This window comes from Hemitrygon akajei, chromosome 31 (assembly GCF_048418815.1).
Source record: "Hemitrygon akajei chromosome 31, sHemAka1.3, whole genome shotgun sequence".
Taxonomy (NCBI): domain Eukaryota; kingdom Metazoa; phylum Chordata; class Chondrichthyes; order Myliobatiformes; family Dasyatidae; genus Hemitrygon; species Hemitrygon akajei.
The window spans coordinates 9,289,414-9,311,874 of record NC_133154.1 but is presented as its reverse complement, the minus strand read 5'-3'; the positions used below and the strand labels follow the sequence as shown (position 1 = coordinate 9,311,874).

Sequence of the window (22,461 nt, the reverse complement as noted above, 5' to 3'; positions counted from 1 at the left end):
ACGCTCTCAAGCTCTTCAAGTCAGCTTGGCACCCAGAGCAATCCGTCCTTGCACCCAGGCAAATTGAACGATCATCGAAATCGAATCTCCTCCGCCCGGGCCCCGACTTCTCCGATGGCACCCAGACCGACCAGCCTCACTCCCGGTCTAACTTTACAGGCATCGGAACTCCATCTGCAACGATTCATCCTCCAAAGTCGCCTCGCCATCATTCGCCGCTTCACTGTTTTCGGCGATAATTTAACTCAATTTACCTCAGAAAAGATAATTTAGTGATGTTTTTAGTCAGATTTTTTAGATATATAATCTACCATTATTTTTCCTGATGTTGATGCCAAATTTTATCTGCTTTATGGGACTTGAGGCCCGTGACTTGCGGAGCACCTCAGGGGTCAGTGCTAAGCCTATTGTTGTTTGCCATCTATACTAATCTCCAAGAGGACCACAGCCTTGTCCTGGTTTGGAGGCTTGCGTGCCTCAATGGCCTGGAGAGCGATGTTGACTGGAGTCATGGCTTTATGCTTGGCTGGAGTCAGGACTTTATGGTTTGACTCTTGGTAGGGTCACCCATGCCAAACAGGTTAAAAGGGTAATGGCCAGACTAAGAGTGGTCCACCGGTCCTCCAGGTTTGAGGGTTCAGCTCAGGGCTAACCACCCTGACTGGTAAAACAAAACTGTTATGGAAACAGCAACGAAGAAGCCTTCTACATACTCAGGTATGATGGTATTCCTGAGTCTCCAGCATGCTTGGGCATTGTTACTAAGCTTGCAATTTGTCATTAAAATACATGATATAGTGGACTTTGAAGAAGGTTATCAAAAATTACAGAGGGATCTTAATCAGATGAGAAAGTGGGCCAAGAAGTGACAAATGGAGTTTAATTCAGATAAGAGTGAGGTGTTGTATTTTGGAAGGTCAAATGTAGGTAGGGCTTTCAGAGTGTATGCCAGCACCCTTGGCAGTGTTGAGGAATTGAGGGACCTTGTAGTTCAAGTACATGATTCCTTGAAAGTGGAGTCACAAACAGACAGGGTGGAGAAGCAGCGTTTTGGCACACTGGCCTTAAAAGGTCAGGGTACTGAATATAAAAGTTGGGAGCTTATCGTGTGGTTGTACAGGACACTGCTGAGGCCACACTTAGAGTATTGTGTTCAGTTTTGGTCACCCCGTTGTAGAAGTGTGTTACTGAATTGGAAGGAGTACAGACAAACTTTCCAAGGATTTTGCCAGGTCTCGAGAGACTGAGGTACAGGAAGAGGTTGAACATGTTGGAACATCAGAATGACTGGTGGTCTGATGGAGGTGTGTACAATCATGGATAGGGTGACTGTATTCAGTCTTTTCCCTGGGATGGGGAATCAAGATCTAGAGAGCATAGATTTAAGATGAGAGGAGAAAGATTTAATAGGAATTTAAAAGTTCAAAGTAAATATCAAAGTATTATCAAAGTACATACATGTCACTATATACAACCCTGAGATTCATGTCCTTGTGGGCACACTCAACATATCTATAGAGTAATAAATATATTAGAATCAATGAAAGACTGCCCAGCCAGATGCAGAAGACAACAAATTGTGAAAATGCAAAAATAAGAAACAATATCATAAATAAATAAGCAATAAATATCGAAAACACGAGATTGTTTGTCCATTGTTGATGGGGCAAGTGAAGTTGAGTGAAGTTATCCCCTTTGGTTCAGGAGCCTGATGGTTGAGGGGTAATAACTGTTCCTGAACCTGGTGGTGCAAGTCCTGAGGCTCCTGCACCTTCTTTCCTGAAGGCAGCAGCGAGAATCAGAATCAGAATCAGAATCAGACTTTAATCGCCAAGTACCTATGCACATACAAGGAATTTACTTCCGGCAGATGTTGTCTCTCTGCTCATAATAATAATAATGATAAATATAAATGAAAATCTAGATTATACATACAGGTAGTGCAATCCAAGTAATAGTTAGCCGACAGTTAACCGGCAGTTAACTGTTCAGCAAAGTGACCGCAGTAGGGAAAAAACTTCTCCAGTGCCTATTAGTCTTAGTCTGGAGGGATCTGAAGCGCCTACCAGACGGAAGCAGATCAAACAGTCCGTGCGCAGGATGTTTCATTTAGATGTGCTCAACAGTGGTTGCAGGCTTTGCCCGTGATGACTGGGCCGTATCCACTACTTTTTGCAAGATTTTCCTTTCAAAGGCATTGGTGTTTCCATACCAGGCTGTGAGGCGGCGAGTCAATATACTCTCCACTACACATCTATAGAAGTTAGTCCAAGTTTTAGATGTCACGCCAAATCTTTGCAAACTCCTAAGGGGGCAGATGTGCTGCCGTGCTTTCTTCATAATTGCACTTATGAACTGGGCCCAGGACAGGTCCTCTGAAATAATTTAAAGTTGCTCACTTGAGGGGCAACTTTTTTTTTACACAAAGCTGGTATGCATGTGAAACTGAAGATATGGGTGGGACAGGTGCAATAGTTTTTAAAAGACCATTGGACAAGTGCATGGATAGGAAAGGTTTAGAAGGTTACGGGGCAAATGCTGAATAATGGGGCTCTCTTGGGTGGGCTGAGCCGTGAATAAGTAGGTTGGTTTTACTTGATTCAGGCTGGAAGAAAGATTAAGAAGAAAGAAGAGTTTATAAAGAAAAGCTAGTTCATGTGGATTTCCAAACGCTAAGCCTTCCCCACCCCTCTCCACACCCAGCAACTCATCCATTTCTCTTGTTGACCATTTTCAGTTTGTGACTCATGGTTACAGAAGCTGCTACTGTGGTGAAATCCTCACTTAAACCTACAAACTCACCCTGATTTTGAATGCCTTGTAACTTACTCTGCTCTGAGAAGAACTGCCCAAGTTCTCCAAGCTCTCATAGTCCCCAAACCAGTTGAGTGAAGCTCCTCTGTACAACAGCAATGAGAGAATGGTGTAGGGATTAATATTTTTATAAAATATTTTATTTGAAGATTAAGGAAAAAAACTTCCAGACAGATGATTGGATGTCAGTAGGAACACAGGATAAACATCTCGGCCAAAAGGGCAGGTCATAAATTCAGCTCTTCTACCCATTCCTGCACAGTCATCTCTGCTGGCAAAACCTTTGACCATGTCTTTGTAAAATATTTAAGTAAACACAAGAGACTCAGCAGGTGCTGGAAATCCAGAGTAACACGCACAAAATGCTGGAGGAACTGTGCAGGTCAGGCAGCATCTATGGAGAGGAATGAAGAGCTGGCGGTTTGGGCTGAGACCCTTTATCAGGACTGCTGACCTGCCAAGCTCCTCTGGCATTTTGTGCTCATTAAACTATTAAATCCCAGTCTTGGCCTGTTCCCCAAGGATCTACTGCCTGCTATGGAAACACCGATGACCAAGAACACAAAAGCCTGCAAAAAAATGATGGATACGGACCAGTCCATCACAGGAAAAGCCCTCGCTGCCATTGAGGACAACGACAAGGAGCATTGTCACAATCTTCATCGAAAGCCCTCACCATCCAGACCATGGTCTCTTCTTGCTGCAGGAGATACCAGAGCCTCACGTCACACACCACCAGGTTCAGGAACAGTTATTACCCCTCAACCATCAGGTCTCTGAACCAGCTTTGATAACTTCATTCACCTCAACTCCGAACTGATGACAGTCACTTTCAAGGACTCTACAACTTATGTTCTTATGTTTGTATTTGCACAGACTGTCTTCTTTTGCACAGTGGTTGCTTGTCAGTCCTTGTATGTAGTTTTTCATTGATTCTATTGTATTTCTTTGTTCTATTATGTATGCAAACAAGAAAATTATTCTTTGGATAGCATATGGTGACATATACGTACTTTGATATTAAAGTTACTTTGAACTTTAAACTTTTCATTTTCATTTTTAGAATCTTTTTATTGGTACATAATCTTCTACAGCTATAGAATGATACAAAACTTCAACAAATTAATATGTATACAATTAATAAAGCTGAAGAGAAAAAAGCTGGTCATAATATATAAAAATGGAAAAAAACGTTCATATATAAGGAAAAGAAGGGAAAAAAAGAACCCTGTCTAAGAAAAAAAAAACCCACTGACTACAAAAAAAAAGGAAAAAAAACCCATTAGGAATCATCCCCCCCGGAGCAATACGTCTTACCATCATCTATATAAATAAAGAAAAAGAGTCATCAACTGCAAGAACTTTAAACTTTTGAAGTCTTTTTCCTACACCAATCTTGTGGCCCTTTGCTAGCTCCTACTGAAGCAATACTTACTTACTTAAGCCCATCAGCTATACCGGGACATAGGCTGCCAATAGCAGCTTGCCCATCTTGTCTATCTCAGGTGTAGCCCATCCTCTCCTTCCTCTCCCAGGAATGAGGCCCCTGGAGCCTATGTTGGCATTTCGGTAGCACTGTGTTTTTATGGGATGGAGTTGCTAGCCTCATGCAGGACCCTCCTTTCACAGCCGGGCTTGGGGCTATCCATGGTGGAGGAGTTCATTTAAGCAATCCCTTAATTCTAAGGTTCACATCCTTGCTTTGGAATTGTTCCTACCTCCATGACCTCCCCCAGCACTGAAATACTCAATGAACCTTCAATTTTCATGACCTACGCATCTCCAGATTTAATCCGCCATCCCCTTTGACGGGTGTGCCTTTGGCTGTCACAACTCAAACTCTGGAACTCCCTCCCTAAGGCTCTCCAACTCTAGCTCGCTATCCTCCATCGATACAGTCCTTTACACACTTTACTCTCTTCCCAATCATCTGCTCCCCTGCTGCAGTCTTCTGTTGCATCTTGGCAAATTTTCTTTGATAGAATTCTTGGGAAATACATTGGACAATTAGAGACAGGATTTACGATGGGATATTTACAAATGATTTGGATGAGGAAGTGGGAGGGTGGGTTCGTAGGTTTGCAGATTACTTGAAGGTTGGTGGTGCTGTGGAAAATGTAAAAGGTTGTAGATTATAATGGAATGTAGAGCTGGGCTGAGAAGTTCAATCCAGAAAATTGTGAAGCGATACACTTTGAAAGGCTGTACTTGAAGGCAGAGTATGGGTTAAAGGAAGGATTATTAACAATGTGGAGGAACTGAGGGATCCATGTGTCCCGGAAGGTTACTGCACAAGTTGATGGGGTTGTTAAGATGGTGTATGGTGTGCAGTTGGGTATTGATTTCAAAACCGCGAAGTAATGATTTTAGAAGGGGTGTAGAGGAGATTTACCAGAACACTGCCTGGATAAGAAAGCATTTCCTATGAGGATAGGTTGAGCAAACTTGGACTTTCCTCTTTGGAGCAAAGGAGGGTGAGGAGTGATTTGGTGAGGGTGTACAAGATGATAAGAGGCATAGATGACAGGGATAGCCAGAGACTTTTACCCAGGGCAGAAATGGCTAATACAAGTGGGCCTTATTTTAAGGTAACACACACAAAATGCTGGAGGAACTCAACAGGTCAGGCAGTTTCCATGGAAACGAACAAATGAGCCAAGACCCTTCTTCAGGACCTTCCTTTCATCCATGCACCTAACTTTAAGGTGATTGGAGGAAAGTCTAGGGGGAACGTCACTATGAATGAGTGAGCGAGGACTCTGTCAGTTAAGGTCAACCATGGATGTTGTGACCAAGCTGTCTAGATACGCAAACCTGAGCAGTACGATGTGGAGAGCAAGTTCTCTCTCTCCACGCGTCCGATAAGGAACGGCAGAGGCCGATACAGTTTGGTGCCAGCAGCGTCGCAGGAGTTGCCAATCAGCATTGAACTCCAAGTAGAACTGTTTTGGGGGCTCCAGCCCCCGATTTTTCCCTCGGGGTTTACTCCCGAAGCCTTCCCCGTGAATGGGTATAACCACAAGGCAGTGGAAGGCTCCTTCTCCTAGGTGAGCTGCCGGCCTCGGCTGACGAGCCCCAAAGTGACTGGCTTTATGGCGCCAGTAACCCGCCTTTGCCCTTTCTCCTGTCGGTTGAAACGGTTCCGCCGGCTTAGTAGCTAAAGCCACAGGTGAAGGCCAGGAGCTGGACTTGGTTGTCAGAGGCTATTTGAGATGCGCGTGACTGGGAGCATTTAATAGGTAGAGGGAGCTTATCCCCACTACCAACCCCGGCTATAACAAACTTATGGAAACGTAGTTATGGTAAAAATGCAAATAGTTGTTGTTGATGAACAGTTCTTGCAGAACTAGGGTCATTGGATCGTTAATGTATTTTCCTGGACTTATTTATTTTGCCTTAATTTGCCTTCTGTTGAGATAACGGATAGAGCGCTGCCCGAGGGATCAGAGCAGCCACTCACACACCAGAAGTTAATGGGTGCAAAATTTCATATTCTGCCACCAGTAGATAAATACCGTGTAAATTTCAACAAAAAGTAAATGTTCAGTGATTGTAGGCAGCCTGAGAGACAAAGCCACAGGAGTATATGTGACACTCTGGTTCCATCGGCTGCGTAAGTCTAGAGAATCTCGGGCCCCGCCAAACGCGGGAGATTGAGATGCAAGCCCCCCAAATCCCCCGTTTGTGTGGATGCTTGTGTGATTTGTCACCCTGTCACATATACATACCACGGAATAACAGACAGTACACTGCATACAATTAAAAGATTCTGCTTTATCATTCTTAATTTGACTAAAGGGTCCGTAAAGAAAAAGCCGACAAAAGAGAAGGGCCCATTTTAAATGGAACAGTGTAATGTGCACAAGTTGGAGCTCGTGATTTCCTCTTCGCTGATCCTCCTTCGATCTCCCTGGGCTTAACACCGAATCCTGGCCCCACTCCGGGTCACCTCCTGCGACCTCTTCTCCCCCTCTCAAAGGTCCCAAGCCCAACCTTGTTGTCCCTCAACAGAGAAATCTCCCCTGAATCCGCTCATCCCCGTCGGATGGCACCCATTTCTCCTCCCTCCTATCTTCAGCAGTAACCCAAACCGGCAGCTCACACTGAGAACAGAGAAAACGTACGGACCATGTGAACCAGGGCATTACATACGCTTCACCATGTGGACAAGAGAAGGTGCCGCCAGAACAGAAAGCGCAAGGAGATGATCTCGTTGCGTTACTGAGCACCAGTGCACTGTTTCGATGATCACTGTGCACCAGTGTTGCTTTGCTGCCTGCAAACTTCATCAGACCCGTGTGCCAGAGCGTACCATTAGTGCGTCCCTACACCCACTGTGCCCTGCTGGCGTGCTATTCCCTGCCTGTACGTCATTAGTGTGAACCCTACAGTTATTTGTGCAAATACATTCTCAATAAAAGTAATTTTAATAAAAGGACCATTCATTTCAAAGTAATTTTAACAAATTGCAGGCCGGTCTAAAACTCAGGACATTGAGTCTGTGCCAATATAAATTTCCACACTAGAGTCTGGGTCGAATAGCATACTCCCCTTATTAACTGCTTCCTTTAAATATCCCACAATCCGTTTAATCGCTGCACCCTTTAAATATCCCACAATCTAATCCCACTCTCTGTTTAATCTCTACATCCTTTAAATATCCCACAATCTAATCCCACTCTCCGTTTAATTGCTGCACCCTTTAAATATCCCACAATCTAATCCCACTCTCTGTTTAATCTCTACATCCTTTAAATATCCCACAATCTGATCCCACTCTCCGTTTAATCGCTGCACCCTTTAAATATCCCACATTCTAATCCCACTCTCCGTTTAATCGCTGCACCCTTTAAATATCCCACAATCTGATCCCACTCTCCGTTTAATCGCTGCACCCTTTAAATATCCCACAATCTGATCCCACTCTCCGTTTAATCGCTGCACCCTTTAAATATCCCACAATCTGATCCCACTCTCCGTTTAATCGCTGCACCCTTTAAATATCCCACAATCTGATCCCACTCTCCGTTTAATCGCTGCACCCTTTAAATATCCCACAATCTGATCCCACTCTCCGTTTAATCGCTGCACCCTTTAAATATCCCACAATCTAATCCCACTCTCCGTTTAACCGCTGCACCCTTTAAATAATTTACAATCTAATCCCGGTCTCTCTTTAATCACTGCACTCCTTTAAATACCTCACCAATCTAATCCCAGTCTCTGTTTAATCGCTGCACCCTGTAACTATCCCACCCGTCAAATCCCGCACTCTCCTGATTTCCACGCCCTCTATCAGCGCAGCCAAATTATCCGCTCTCTGTTTTGGCTTCCCAGTTCCTTTCGCATCCCAGCCTATGTAAACCCATTCCCCTCAGACTGCTTAACAGTTGATATTCGTAAACAGAGAATCTAAAAGCAGCGGACGGATCTTTTTGACCCGTGTACTCTGCTAGCTCTTTAGTAGAATTATTCAATCAACCCCAGTCTCTCTGTTCTGTTTACAAATGATGTCTTTTATAATTTAGAACTGCTCATTCTGGTTTGCTCCCCCTTCTCTCGTGCAGTTATTCCCAGTCACTTTACCTGCTACCTAAAATGTGTTTATTCAACCTCTCAGAATTATTGTGGAGCCCAAGAGAATTCTTCCATTACTACTCCACTGCCTGAGGGTTACAATCGCCTGCTATTTACCTCTTCTCAATCTTGAGGTTTCGCCGCCCTTCCCCCATCACACCTTCCTCTAACCTACAATAAAGCGAGTTCCTCGTTAACTGATATCCCTTGCCTGTCTAAACTTATTTTTCAGCTGTACTGTATCCATTCTATAATATAGTCAGTGGCCACTTTATTCAGTACCCCTTGTACCGAATAAAGTGGCCACAGATTGTATGTTCCTGATCTTCTGGTGCTGTAGCCCATCCATTTCGAAGTTTGACATGATGCTTTTCTGCACACCACTGTTGTAACACATGGTTGTTTGGGTTACAGCTTGAACCAGTCTGGCCCTGCTCCTCTGACCTCTCACATTTACAAAGCACCTTTGCTCACTAGATGTTCTTTGATTTGTGCACCATTCTGTGTAAACTCTAGAGCGGGGGGTCCCAACCTTTTTATGCCATGGATCAAAACCATTAACCAAAAATTGGTAACCCTGCTCTAGAGACTGTTGTGTGTGAAAATCCCAGGAGATCAGCAGTTTCTGAGATACTCAAACCACCCCATCTGGCACCAATAGTCATTCCACAGTCATAGTCACTTAGGTCGCACTTGTTCCCCATTCTTATGTTTGGTCTGAACTGAATCTCTTGACCATGTCTGCATGCTTCTATGCATTGAGTTGCTGCTACCTGATTGTTTGATTAGATAGGTGCACAGGTGTACCTACTTAAGTGGCCATCGAGTGTAAATGAGTGATTTTGATTTATATATAGAGGCACAGGAAACACTTGGAATCTGGAGCCAGAAATTATTGGAGGAACGCAGCAGTCATTCAGCATCTGTAGAGGCAGAGGATTTCTGTTCCCGTTTACACATCGTTAGACCACCTCTGCTGGGCGATCCATCCATTCCTAAGCATCAGAGCCAGGCCTTTTGATATCGATGTTATCTACAATCCTGAAGATGTACCGGTTAGTAAGTAAATCAGTCATTATAAATTGTCCTGTTCCACACCATCAGAGGGTCAGTACTGAGTGAGTGTCACTCTGTCAGAGGGACAGTACTGAGTGAGTGTCACTCTGTCAGAGGGACAGTACTGAGGGAGTGTCACACCGTCAGAGGGACAGTATCGAGGGAGTGTCTCACTGTCAGAGGGACGGTACTGAGGGAGTGTCACACTGTCATAGGGTCAGTACTGAGGGAGTGTCTCACTGTCAGAGGGACAGTATTGAGGGAGTGTCTCACCGTCAGAGGGACGGTACTGAGGGAGTGCCACACCGTCAGAGGGAGTGTCACACTGTAAGAGGGACGGTACTGAGGGAGTGCCACACCATCAGAGGGAGTGCCACACTGTCAGAGGGACGGTACTGAGGGAGTGCCACACCATCAGAGGGAGTGCCACACTGTAAGAGGGACGGTACTGAGGGAGTGCCACACCATCAGAGGGAGTGCCACACCGTCAGAGGGACGGTACTGAGGGAGTGCCACACCGTCAAAGGGATGGTACTGAGGGAGTGCCGCACTGTCAGAGGGGAATGATGAGGGAATGCTGCCTATGGTCAATTTTAAGAAAGTGTTAAATTCTCTGTAGGGCAGCATTGAGGAAGGTGCTCCATCATTGAGGTGGGCCACTGAAGAAATGCTGCTCGGTCGAAGGGCCTGTGATAAAGGCGCTGTGGGGCAGCAGTGAGAGACTGCTGGGCTATTGAAGGGACTGAACTAAGTTCGTGCTGCACACTGAACAACAGGTTCACTGCAGTAATTGCAGAGTCAATACGGAGAGTGTGGATCCGCTTCAAGTGACCTCTATACTGTCAGGGAGTCAATACTGAGGGAGCAGTGCATTGCAGGAAAGGGCAGTACTGCACTGTATGCAGGGCATTAGCCAGAGTGCTCCACACTACACTGCCTGTTTGTTAGTGGCGAGTGCACTGTTAGAAGTGCAGAGTTAATGGACCACTCCGAGGATTGTCAGCTTCTCCTGGTGGAGGGACTTATGAGCGATGGTGTCCAGCCTTTAGCCATCCGGCATTTAGCTCCTGATAGGGTCACCCATGGCGGTACGGTCAAGGAAGAGGTTCCAGACGAGGAGAGGTCCAATCCAGATCTCAACGGTGGAGATAGCAACAGATGACAGATCACAACGACATTGAGGGTGGAGGGAGGCTGCAGCAGAGAAGGGTCCCTAGTCACTTTCCTACCACTGGACCCTGACTGATTGCAGAGAATGCCAGTGCATCAGCCTCCCCATGTTACACAAAGCCACGCACAGACCTTCAGAGAACATCACACTCAACTCAAGTGATCACACAACTACTACCAGTTAACTGAGAGGCTAATGACTCATCTGCCCTCTCCGTGCACATAAGAGATAAGGACCAATATTACAAGGAAGGGCAAGGAACGTCTCCCTGTATCCTGGAGCCGATATTCATCCCACAAGTGGCTCACTAAAACAAGGTTATTTCATCAGAGGGAGAGCTTGTTGTGTGTAAAGTGGCTACTGTCTTTTATCTATCCTAAATTAACTGTACTTCAACAGCACCCCATTGGCTGTAGTTATATTTGGAGCATCCTGATGAGAAAAGGTAAATGACTGTGGTTATAGATTTCATAGAGTGATAGAGCATGGAACAGGCCCTTCGGCCCATCTGGTCTATGCCAACCAACATGCCAGTGTTTGGTAAATACCCTTCTAAGCCTTTCCTATCCATGTACACGTCCAAATGAATTTTTAAAGTTCTTATTGCACCTGCCTCAACCTCTTCCTCTGGCAGCTCAAAGTTCAAAGCACATTTATTAAAAAGTATGTATACGTTATACAATCTTGATATTCGTCTCCTTGCAGGCAGCCACAAAACAAAGTAACCCCAGAAGAAACTATTTGAAAAAAACCCGTCAAACACCTAATGTGCAGAGGGGAAAAAATCATGCAAGCAATAAAAGTAAGCAAATAGCATTCAGAACTGAAGTTTTATGAAAGACGGAACGCCAAGAATCACTGCTGCTGAAGCAGTCGAGTAAACGTGACGGGGCCACAGATGTGAAGCCAGGCATCACTGCAACGGCAGCAGGCCACAGCCTCAGTGCAGTGCAGAGTCGAGTAAACGTGACGGGGCCACAGATGCGAAGCCAGGCATCACTGCTGCTGAAGCAGGCCACAGCCTCAGTGCAGTGCAGAGTCGAGTAAACGTGACGGGGCCACAGATGCGAAGCCAGGCATCACTGCAACGGCAGCAGGCCACAGCCTCAGTGCAGCGCAGAGCTGAGTAAGTGTCCATCCCTCTCCTCCGGTCCCACCACCATGGCCTTTTCAATCTGGCCTGGCACTTTAGTCGCCCAAGCATCTGGCCATTCCTCGCTCGTGGACTGCTCCGGTGCTTGATTCCCGTCGCCACAATTCAGCTTGTATCCAACCATTCCAATTAAGCCCGGACCTTCCTCGTTCCAACCTCTGCCATGCCTCACCTGCACCTCCGCTCACCTAGCCTTGCCTCCGACGGTGATCGTTATTAGTAAAGTGCTATTAATTCACTCATTCCGCACACATTGCACATTGTATTTAATAAGGTTGTCCCTGAGGTTCCCATTTTATCTCTTCCTCTCTCACCTTACACCAGAATCTTCTTGTTCTTGATTCCCCAACCCAGGAATAAGGACTGGGTGAATTCACCCTGGCAGGATTTTAGCCATGTGGAGGAACAGAGGGATCTTGGGGCCCCATGGTCACAGATCCCTCAAAGTTACCGTGCATGTTGTTAGGGTTGTTATGAAGGCATGTGATATGTCACCTTTCATTTGTCAGGGGATTGAGTTCAAGAGCCATGGGATAGTGTTGCAGCTCTATAAATTTTAGACCAATACACCACAGTGAATTTCTATTGCATGTAAACACATAGGATAAATAAAGCTGATCCTTGAATATTGTGTTCAGTTCTGGTCACCTCATTATAGGAAGCATTTGGAAGCTTTAGAGAACGCGGCGGGAAGATTTACCAGAATCTGTACTGTGCTGGCGCGTGGCCAAGTGGTTAAGGCGTTCGTCTAGTTATCTGAAGGTCGCTAGTTCAAGCCTTGGCTGAGGCTGCGTGTGTGTCCTCGAGCAAGGCACTTAACCTGTGATGACACCAGTGCCAAGCTGTATGGGTCCTAATGCCCTTCCCTTGGACAACATCGGTGGCATGGAGAGGGGAGACTTGAAGCTTGGGCAACTGCTGGTCTTCCATAAAAAAAAACCTTGCCCAGGTTTGCGCCCTGGAAACTTTCCAAGGTGCAAATCCATGGTCTATAGAGACTAACGGAGGCCTACACACACACTGCGCTGAAATATCCTATGTTAGCTACCTTTTGTGATTTTACAAGCCTCTATAACAGGGGAGCCTTGTTCAATAGTAGGGGTCCATGCCATAAAAAAAGTTGGGAACACCTTGCTCTGTAAGATTGCTTTTCAGTCTCCTACACTCCAGGGATTAAAGTCCTAGGCTGTTCAACCACTTCCTTTAACTCAGGACAAGGGAATCAAGGCTTTTTGGATATTGTTATAAAAAGATCATCAGAGATGTTATTGAGTGACAGATCAGGCAAGAGTGGGAGATTAGCTATTGCCTTCTTTTTTTTCTTCTTAAACCCATCTCTCCTGTTCACATCTGCCAGTGCCTCTGGGGGCAGCATTCTCCATTTCATTACCCATCACCCTGAAAATGGAGACGTTATGGCAATGGCCCTGTGCCTAGTTCTTCATACCAATGGAAACGTCTCCACACCGATTGTACGGTCACTTACTGTATGGTACTGAAATGTTCCTGCAACTAATGATCTCACTTTATCTCATGTTCTTGTTATTTATTGCTATTCATTCGCATTAGCACAATTTGTTGTCTTCTGCGCTCTGGTTGATCTTCAACTGATGCCGTTCTACTGACTATTCTCTAGATTTGATGAGTATGCCCACAAGAAAATGAATCTCAGGATTGTATGTGGTGACATATATGTACTTTAATAATAAAGTTTACTTTGACTTTGGTATTGTCTTGTCTTCACCCACCTCAACACCGAACTGATCACTCAACACAACATGTAGACTCACTTCCAAGGACTGTATAACCCATGTTCTCTGTATGTACGTGTTTATTTATTTATCAATTTTTTTTTTGTATTTTCTCAGTTTGCCTTCTCTTGCACATCAGTGGCTTGTCAGTCTTCGTGTTTTTCAATGATTCCCTCATATTGCTTTGTTCTACTGTGAATGCCTGCAAGGAAAAGAACCTTAGGGTCATATCTGGTGACAGCAAATTTATTACTTTGAACTTTGAACTCATTATAACACACCTTTTTAAAAAATCCTTCTAAAGACCTCTCCTTTGGAAAAAGAACCCCAAACTCTTCCACCATTTCCAACTGGCAGGGACGATAACAGCTCAGGTGTTGCCCCAGAAACAGCTTGTTGGAAATACACGTCTCTTGTTCTTCACCCTTTTATTCCTCAAACAGTTAAATCAAAACATACGCACAAATCAGCACATATGAGCCCTGAAGAAGAGGCAGCCTTGGTCCGTGTGACAGCAGCCCTCTCACTGAACTCTCCCTCGCGGACGTGGGCTGTAAGTGATATTTCCATTTGATAAAGGCTGCCTCTGGTATCAGTGTAAGGTGGAACAATGGCTGGTTTTATGGTGACTGTGCGCTGATATCCCTGAGAAGGCCCTGGAGCCAACTTCTCGCTCCCTCTCTCCCTCTCTCTCTCCGAGAGGAAATTGGGCGTTGCCAAGGCAACCGGTTTAAGGCCTCCTGAGCACAATGCGCTGCCTGTGACAGGCGGAGGGGGGGGGGGGGGAGAAGAAGTGATAAACAAAAGAGAAGAGGAAGCCAGCCAGGAATGGATTGCTGAGGCGATGCCGTGTTTGGAGCTAAAAAGTTTCTCATCAATCGGCACACACAGAAGGAGGCCATTCGGCCCGGTATGTATGTGCTAGCCTTTGAGAGTAGCTTTACAAATATGACACCACTTACTTCTTTACCCCAGATCCATGAAAGTATTTTCCCTTTCCAAATACACATTAAATTTACTTTTTAAATTCCCTGTTGAATCAGCTCTCATCACCCTTTCAGGTCGCCACCCGCTACAACACAACAGCCCATGTGAATAGTATGATTTTGGTTGAAGAACTACACTCATGTAGATGGTAAGGTATTAAATGGAGAGGATGAGAAATGAAGATAATCTATGTGCATTACATCGAATTTTCAGTTGAATGTCTGGTCCAGAGACAGAACCTGAATAGCAGGAGTTAGTCAAGGATTTTGCCGGGTATCATAGATGCACTCTGGAGGCCACTTTATTTCTAGAGGTTTTCAAATCAAGAACGAGGCATTAAAACTTGCTTCTTTATAAGCAGGTCTGCACGCTCATTCAATGAGAAGTGATGCTGTCTTGTCTCGAGACTGGAGATTGCCATTTTCTTGTGGTCTTGACAGTACCTTCAGCTTCATACTATTATCAGATCAAATCATCTTACCAGACACAGTCAGGGAAGTGGCCAAAACAGTACTGGACTGATCTTCATCCAGGAACTGTGCTCAGATATGACCTGCGTGCTTCTTGACAGGTCCATTCCCGATAAAGGATGGGCATCCGGCACTTAGATGCACAATCCCCATGACAAGCAGACGTCTACAACACTCTGGCATTAAAGAGAGAGAAAAAGAGCGAGAGAAAAAGCGAAAAAGAGAAAGAGAAAAACAGAGAGAAAGAGAAAGTGAGAAAGAGAGAGCAAAAGATAGAAAGAGAGAGGGGGAGGAGAAAGAGAGTGAGGAGAAGATGAGTGTGTGTGAGGGAGAGAGGAGGAGAGAGGTTGGGGAGGCAGGGGAGATTGAAAGATAGAAAGAGAGAAGAGAGGGGAGGAGAAGTGGGCGAGGGAGAGGGAGAGGTAGGTAGAGGGGGGAGTGAGAGAGAGAGAGAGAGAGAGAGAGGGGTTCTGAATCAGCTGCAGTGATGCCTGGCTTCGTGTCTGTGACTCACTTTCATAAACTTCAGTTCCAAATGCCACTTGCTCACTTTTATTGTCTGCACGATGATTTGTTTCTATTGGGTTTCTTTGTTTTGTGGCTGCCTGTTAGGAGTCAAATCTCAAGGCTGTGTAAAATACACATACTTTGATAATAAATGTACTTTGAACTTGGATATCAGCAGGAAATGATCGTTGCACCATCTATTCGGGATAAATATTTTTTGTGGGATTGCAGACGGAAATGGGCAGTAATTTATCCAATTTCCACTCTCCTGTGCATGGACCCTTTTGGTATTGACTGTAGTAGTAGTGCGATCACTCTGGTTGAATTAGATGTTCTCCTAAGGGATTGTCTATTGGTGGGTCTTCAAATGGCTGTAGAAGCTGATCCGGGATCCATGAAACCAGGATGTTAGGTGGATTCTGTTAATGGAGAACATCTGAGCATGACTTTCTTTAATATGGGGAGTCAGGTGCATGGGCAGCCACCACAAGGTCCTTGAGAGATTGGGGTCAGGACCCAGTGGTATGGAGTGAAACACAACTGGGGTCCCAGCACTTCTGCAGCCTTCCTCCATCTTCACTGCATTGTGATTATGTTTCACCAACCCCACCATTGAGGTCTTGGTTGGATCACTCTTTGTCTGGAACTTCCCCCTTGACCTTACCATTGTGGGTGCCCCTACAAGGAGCAAAATGCCAGATGGCTAAAGTCCAGATGCCATCGCTCTCAGAAGCTCAGGAATTCACAAGCCTCTCCACCACGACAAGGTGACGATCCTTGGAGAAGTTATTGACTGTATGACATGTCATCCCTTTAACCTTTGATGTTTTAGTTAATGTTACCATAACACCAGTTTCCTAATGTGCTTCGTGAGATTAACTGCTTCCTGATTTCGCTCCCAGATGGCCAGATCTGATTTTAGGCTTGATTTTCCCAAGGATAACTTATGGATTGTGGACATTGCTGGCAAAAACAGTATTGTTGCCCCTGATTACCCTAGAGCAGGTGATAGTGGCTCACCTCCTTGACTCAGGTGAAGGTGCTCTCATTGTGCTGTTGTGTTGGGTGTTTTGGGTTTAGACCCAGTGATAATGATGGAACCGGTACTCGGACATGGTGATGTTCCCATGGGCTAGCCTCCTTTGTCTTTCTTGGTGCAGGGAATCGCAGATTTGGGAGGTACTGTTGAAGGTACCTTGGTGAGTAACTGCCGTACATCTTGTAGATAGTACACACCGCAGCCACAGTGCAACTGTTGTGGAGGAAATGAAGGTTTCTGGAGGGTGGGGTGGGTGAGGTACCAATTGATTAGGTTTTAATCTTATCTCCACTTTTTTGCACCTCTGAGAGGGGACCACAGTCTTGTAGGGTTTAGAAGCCTGCGTGCCTCAATGACCCAGAGAGCTAAGTTGGCTGGAATCAGGGCTTTATGCTTTGGCTCTTGGTAGGGTCACCCATGCCAAACAGGTCAACGTAGAGGCCAGACTAAGAGTGGACCACCGGTCCTCCAGGCTCAGGGATTCAGCTCAGGGCCAACAACCCCGACTGGTAAAAAAAAAATTGTTGCGGAAACAGCAATGAAGTATCCTTCTATACAGATAGAGATGGAGGACCTTCAATGCTGCCCTAACAGCCATGGTGCATGCAAAAATATTAATAACTACAGCAGATTTTCAGACCTTTCAGCCTGGGTCAGTTGATTGTTCCATGGATCTCCAATCTCCCCATTCAATACATCTTTTTATCCATTTCTCCCTTGTGTATGTTTTCCCTTAAACTCATCTCTCTGCTATTTACCCCAGATAGCGTCCCACCCCACTCCTCACTCTCCATAGACGAGTTACTCCTTAATCGTAGAGTCATAGAGCACTACAGCCAGAAACACAGCCTTTGACCTGTCTGTCTGGTCTCATTTGGACCTTTGCCCTTCATGCCCCACCCATCCATCTATTTTTCTGGACTTCTCTTAAATATTGAAATCGAACAAGGATCCACAACTTTTGCTGGCAGCTCATTCCAAACTCTCACTGCTCTCTGAGTGAAGAAGTTCCCTCTCATGTTCCCCTTAACTATTTGACCTTTCACCCTTAACCCATGACCTCTAGTTTTAGTCCCACACAATTTGATTCACTAATGATGCTGCCCGATTCAGAGGGTGTGTGCTATCGTGAGAGGCTGGATAAACTTGGGTTGTTTTCTCTGGAGCGCTGCAGGCTGAGGGGAGATCTGACAGAGGCTTATAAGAATACGAGAGGCATAGATAGAGTAGGCAGGGATCATCTTTTTCACAGGGTAGAAATATCTAATACCAGGGGGCATGTATTGAAGGTGAGAGGGGGTAGGTTCGAAGGGGATGATTTTTACTCAGAGTGGTGGATGTCTGGAATGCGTTGCCTGGTATGGTGGTAGAGGCCAATACATTAGCGGCCTTTAAGAGATTTTAGATAGGCACGTGGATGTAAGGAGGATGGAGGAATATGGACATGGGGTAGGTAGGAGGGATTGATGTTTAAGTGTTTCTGATTTGCTCTTTAGCTGGCTTGGCACAATATCTTGGGCCCAAGGGCCTGTTCCTGTGGTGTACTGTTCTATGATGGTCTTATATTTATTCAAAGCCTTACATCTGAGTGAGAGTGATGACTTCACGTTCCCCAGAGTGGCCTTACTGCTTTATATGTGGGCACAGTCCTGTTATACAGAATTAATCTTCATTCTGGCAGCAGGCCTATTCTAATTGATCTCAACATGCCAGGGGTAGGGGGGGAGGCTTCAATCTGATTATTATCTGATGACCTGTCAAGTGAGCCTCCATAAGTTCTTCCACAATTGGATACTCCGCTGGTGCTCTCTGGCCATCCAGGGAACCACACCGGTGGGAGTCAGCACCACTGGAAATGGAGAGGAGATACCAAGGACCATGCAGAGCCCTCGGGTCATCAGAACATAAGAAACAGGAACAGGGTCAGGGAGCGATTCTGGTTGGGGGGGGTGGTGCTTTTGAACGAAAGGGTTAATCTGTGTGCCCAGGCGACACTGTATCTAACCTGGTTATTTTGAAATCCTGTAATCGTATTAGTGGTGTGGGATTTGCTGCTTGCTATAAGGGAACCCATTGTATAGGTGCAGGGCTTAAGCTCGCAGTCAGTCCTAACCACACTGCCGCTCGCTAAATGGCCTCTTTGTTCCCCATGGTCTCAAGAGCAAGTCTGCAAATTGCAGACTCACGTTTAGCTGAGAGTCGAGCAGTTCAACCTCTCGCTCCAACCTACACACCGGCCTTCCCCCCCCCCCCCCCCCACCACTGAGAGGCTTCACTCCTGAGAGGAAATGTACAGTGGGGACAGCAGCAATTCAAACAGCAGTCTGTCAAGATCTTCACCGAGGTGGTCTCTGGGATTTTAATTTTGTAACTCGAAATAGAAATGGTTAGCTTAATGAACTTGTGTTTCACTCTACACCCCACCCAATCTTTGTTTTCCAAGATACCATGGTCTGGGAGTGGTGTGGTCATGTTCTCAGGCTAATAATCCAAGGAACGAGGGTTCAAATCTGATGGAGGACAGCTAGAGAGTTTTAATTTAAGGTAAAGAATGTGGAAATATAGAGATGTGGAAGGATTGTCCTAGAAGCCCATTTAGTTCACTAATATTGTTTGCAAGAAAGAATTCTGTTGTACCTGCTTGGCTTCTAAGTGTGACTCATTCTCCAACACCATCTTAGTGCTGTCCTCTGACTTAAATATATGGGATCCTGGGATTCATGGAGTAATAGCAGGGAGGCTACAGTGATGGCAACTGGTATACTGTATGCATGCTGAACTCCACCCTTTAATGATGTAAAGTGACTAGCAAATAAATCTACAAGCATAATTCTCGGAATTGAGGATTCAGGCTACAAGGTTACACTGGAGAAGCAGTTGCTCTCTTTTCAACAAAAAATTGGTAACTTGATGGGACTGTACGATATCATGGCTGGTTTAGACAAGAGTGAATGGAGGGAAATAAAAACACAAAATGCTGGCAGAACTCAGCAGGCCAGACAGCATCTATGGGAGGAGGTAGTGACGACGTTTCAGGCTGATATTCCGGTATCAACGGAGGTCTGTGAGTTGAATGTTCATGCTAGCAGGTAGGAGGCTACCGTTGATATCCCTGCCCCCCCTTACCCCATCCCTATCTATAATTTTAGTCTGGTTCTCTTTCTCTCTCTTTTCCCCCCTCACTATACTCTCCCCCAGCCCTACTTTTCTTTCTCTTTTATTTCCCATAATTCTCCACCTTCTCCCTAGCCCATTTCCCTTCAGCCTATCACTTCCCAGCTCTCTACTTCATCCCTCCCCCCACTTCTTATCCCCCCTCAACATCCCATGTTACTTCACTTCTGATGAAAGGTTTCAGCCCGAAACGTCGTCACTACCTCCTCCCATAGATGCTGTCTGGCCTGCTGAGTTCTGCCAGCATTTTGTGTTTTTATTTATTTCCAGCATCTGCAGATTCACTCGTGTTACCTTTGAATGGAGAGAAACTTGCCTTATTAGTGAATGACTCAAGAACAAGCAGATCTCACTGTTGTCTGTAAGGAGTTTGTACGTTCTACCCATGACCGCATGGGTTTCCTCCGGGTGCTCCGGTTTCCTCCCACAGTCCAAAGACGTACCAGTTGGTAGGTTAATTGGTCACTGTGAATTGTCCCAGGATCAGGCTTGGATTAAATCTGGGGGTTGCTGGGTGGCACAGTTCCAAGGGCCAGGAGGGCCGCACTGTATCTCAATAAATAAAAATAAAAACTGATTTTTAATGAAGAGGGAAAAAACTAGAATACAGTGGGAGACACACAAAATGCTGGATGAACTCAGCAGGCCAAGTAGCATCTATGGACAAAAGCACAGTCAACATTTTGGGCCGAGAACCTTCGGTATGACTGGAGAAGAAAAAAACCTGCCGAAGGGTCTCGGCCCGAAAAATCGACTGTACTCTTTTTCACAGATGCTGCCTGGCCTGCTGAATTCCTCCAGCATTTTGTGTGTGTTGCTTTGGATTTCCAGCATCTGCAGATTTTCTCTTGTAAATGTGGAGGGGGGGGGGGGATGTCTTTTTATACATGATCACCTTCTAGAAATCACAGAAGCATAATTAGCACTTTTGAGAAGGGATAGGACAGGCAGTAAAGTGAATATTTAGCAGGGCAATGAGGAAAGAGCATTAGATTGATGTGATTGTTCTTCTAGGAGCTGGCATAGATTTAGTTAGTTGAATGGCTGAAACAATTCTACGGCCCAATGAAGTGAGCACATACGATGCTCTATTAGCTTTTCAAGGATAACTTACAGAAGTCTCTTAAACTCATGACTTCTGAAGGACAGGGCCAAGAGAAGCATGGGAACAATATTCGCTCTAAGCTGTGCACGTGTGCGCGTACACAAACCTTTTGCTACTAGCGCACAAAGGAATTTAAACTGTGCACGAAAGGTTTGTCACCTTCTACTTCGTGGCACATTAAGTATATTTCACAATTGTACACAATCACATTTTCTTTTCAGTTTCTGACACAGACACTGTTGACAATGTGGAGTTGGTGGTGATTTGTCTGCAGATTTTAGAACCGGCTTATTTATACTGTTTTTATTGAAGAAATTATTGATTCACTCTGTCAAATTCCAAAGAGGCAAAGGGGGTGAAGCGTAAAAGAACTGTGAGTTCATTTCAAGCGGAATGGCTTAATGAAACCGGAGAAGCTGCTACACCGAAAGCTCATGAGGTCAGGGATGTGCAGCTACGACAAATATTTATGTACAATGCAGAAGATGGTGTTACCTTACATCGTGTATTGTGGCGATGCAAAAGTTGCCGGAGAATTTGCAAGTGGAAGAAGTGGAGTGATATTTGGAAACTTGACTTTTTGAAGTCTGATTTAGCAAGCGCATCACAAGTGGATGGTGTGCAGAAGCTCTGGTGAGAAAATCCTTCATTACCTGCTACAGGCTTACTACTTACATTCTTATGAGTGCAGATGAACGAGAGCAACAACAATCAAACCCTGACAAGATCCAGGTTCTTATTGACAGTGTTTTGCTAGCTGTTAAAATGAATACCTCCATATATAAAATTCAGTGCGAACATGTTGCCACTGGGTAAAAGCTTGCACGGCACAAGATTTTTGCGCACTCTGGTCATTACAAGTTAGAGGGAACATTGCATGGGAGCTACTTTCTTCCCAGTAGCACCATGTCAATGCAAACATATTCAGGGGAAATGAGAACAAGTCCTTGATCTTCATTTAATGTAGGCATCCTAGAGAATGGCTGCTTCCAGTTTTGACTTCTTTTTTAAAATGGGGGTTGAAGAACCTCAGGACAGGAAAGTGGAAGGGTTAAGTCAAAGATCAAGCTTTGGTCATTTATTTCAGCTTTGGGGGAATTTATCAAAAGCAAATCAAAAAACACCGGAACACTAATCCCTCCTACCTACACAATGTCCATATCCCTCCATCCTCCTCACATTCACATGCCTATCCAAACATCTCTTAAAAGCCTCTAATGTATTTGCCTCTACTAGCATACCTGGAAGAGCATTCCAGACATCCATGACTCTCTGAGTAAAAAGCTTACCCCTCACATCCCCCTGGAACCTACCCCCACTCTGCCCTGTGGTACTACACATTTCAACCCTGGGAAACAGATACTCTCTGTCCACTCTAGCTATACCTCTCATAATCTTGTAAACCTCTATCAGCCTCTGGTGCTCTAGAGAAAACAACGCAAGTTTACCTAGCCTCTTGGGGTATCGCAGGCCCTCTAAACCCGGCAGCATCCTGGTAAACCTCTTCTGCACCCACTCCAAAGCCTCCCTATAGTGGGGTGACCAGAGGAAGGGTCTGGAAAATGGTCAGGAATGACTCTATGAGGCTCTGAGTTCAGTTCTACTGTGGAGTCTTGTACTCCTGGTTGGCAGTGTTAGTAAAAATCCTGCACCATCT

The 22,461-nt window shown here is 45.2% G+C and overlaps 1 protein-coding gene across 2 annotated transcripts in view; it reads right to left on the bottom strand.

The window, feature by feature from the left end:
- Nucleotides 1–13,445: 13,445 nt before the first annotated feature.
- Nucleotides 13,446–22,461, bottom strand: part of sox10 (SRY-box transcription factor 10) — a 40,883-nt gene continuing 31,867 nt past the window's right edge. For both annotated transcript variants that reach the window (XM_073034008.1, XM_073034009.1), the window contains exon 4: nt 13,446–13,724. The gene's annotated coding sequence lies outside the window, so the exon portion shown is untranslated. The remainder of the gene's footprint in view (nt 13,725–22,461) is intronic.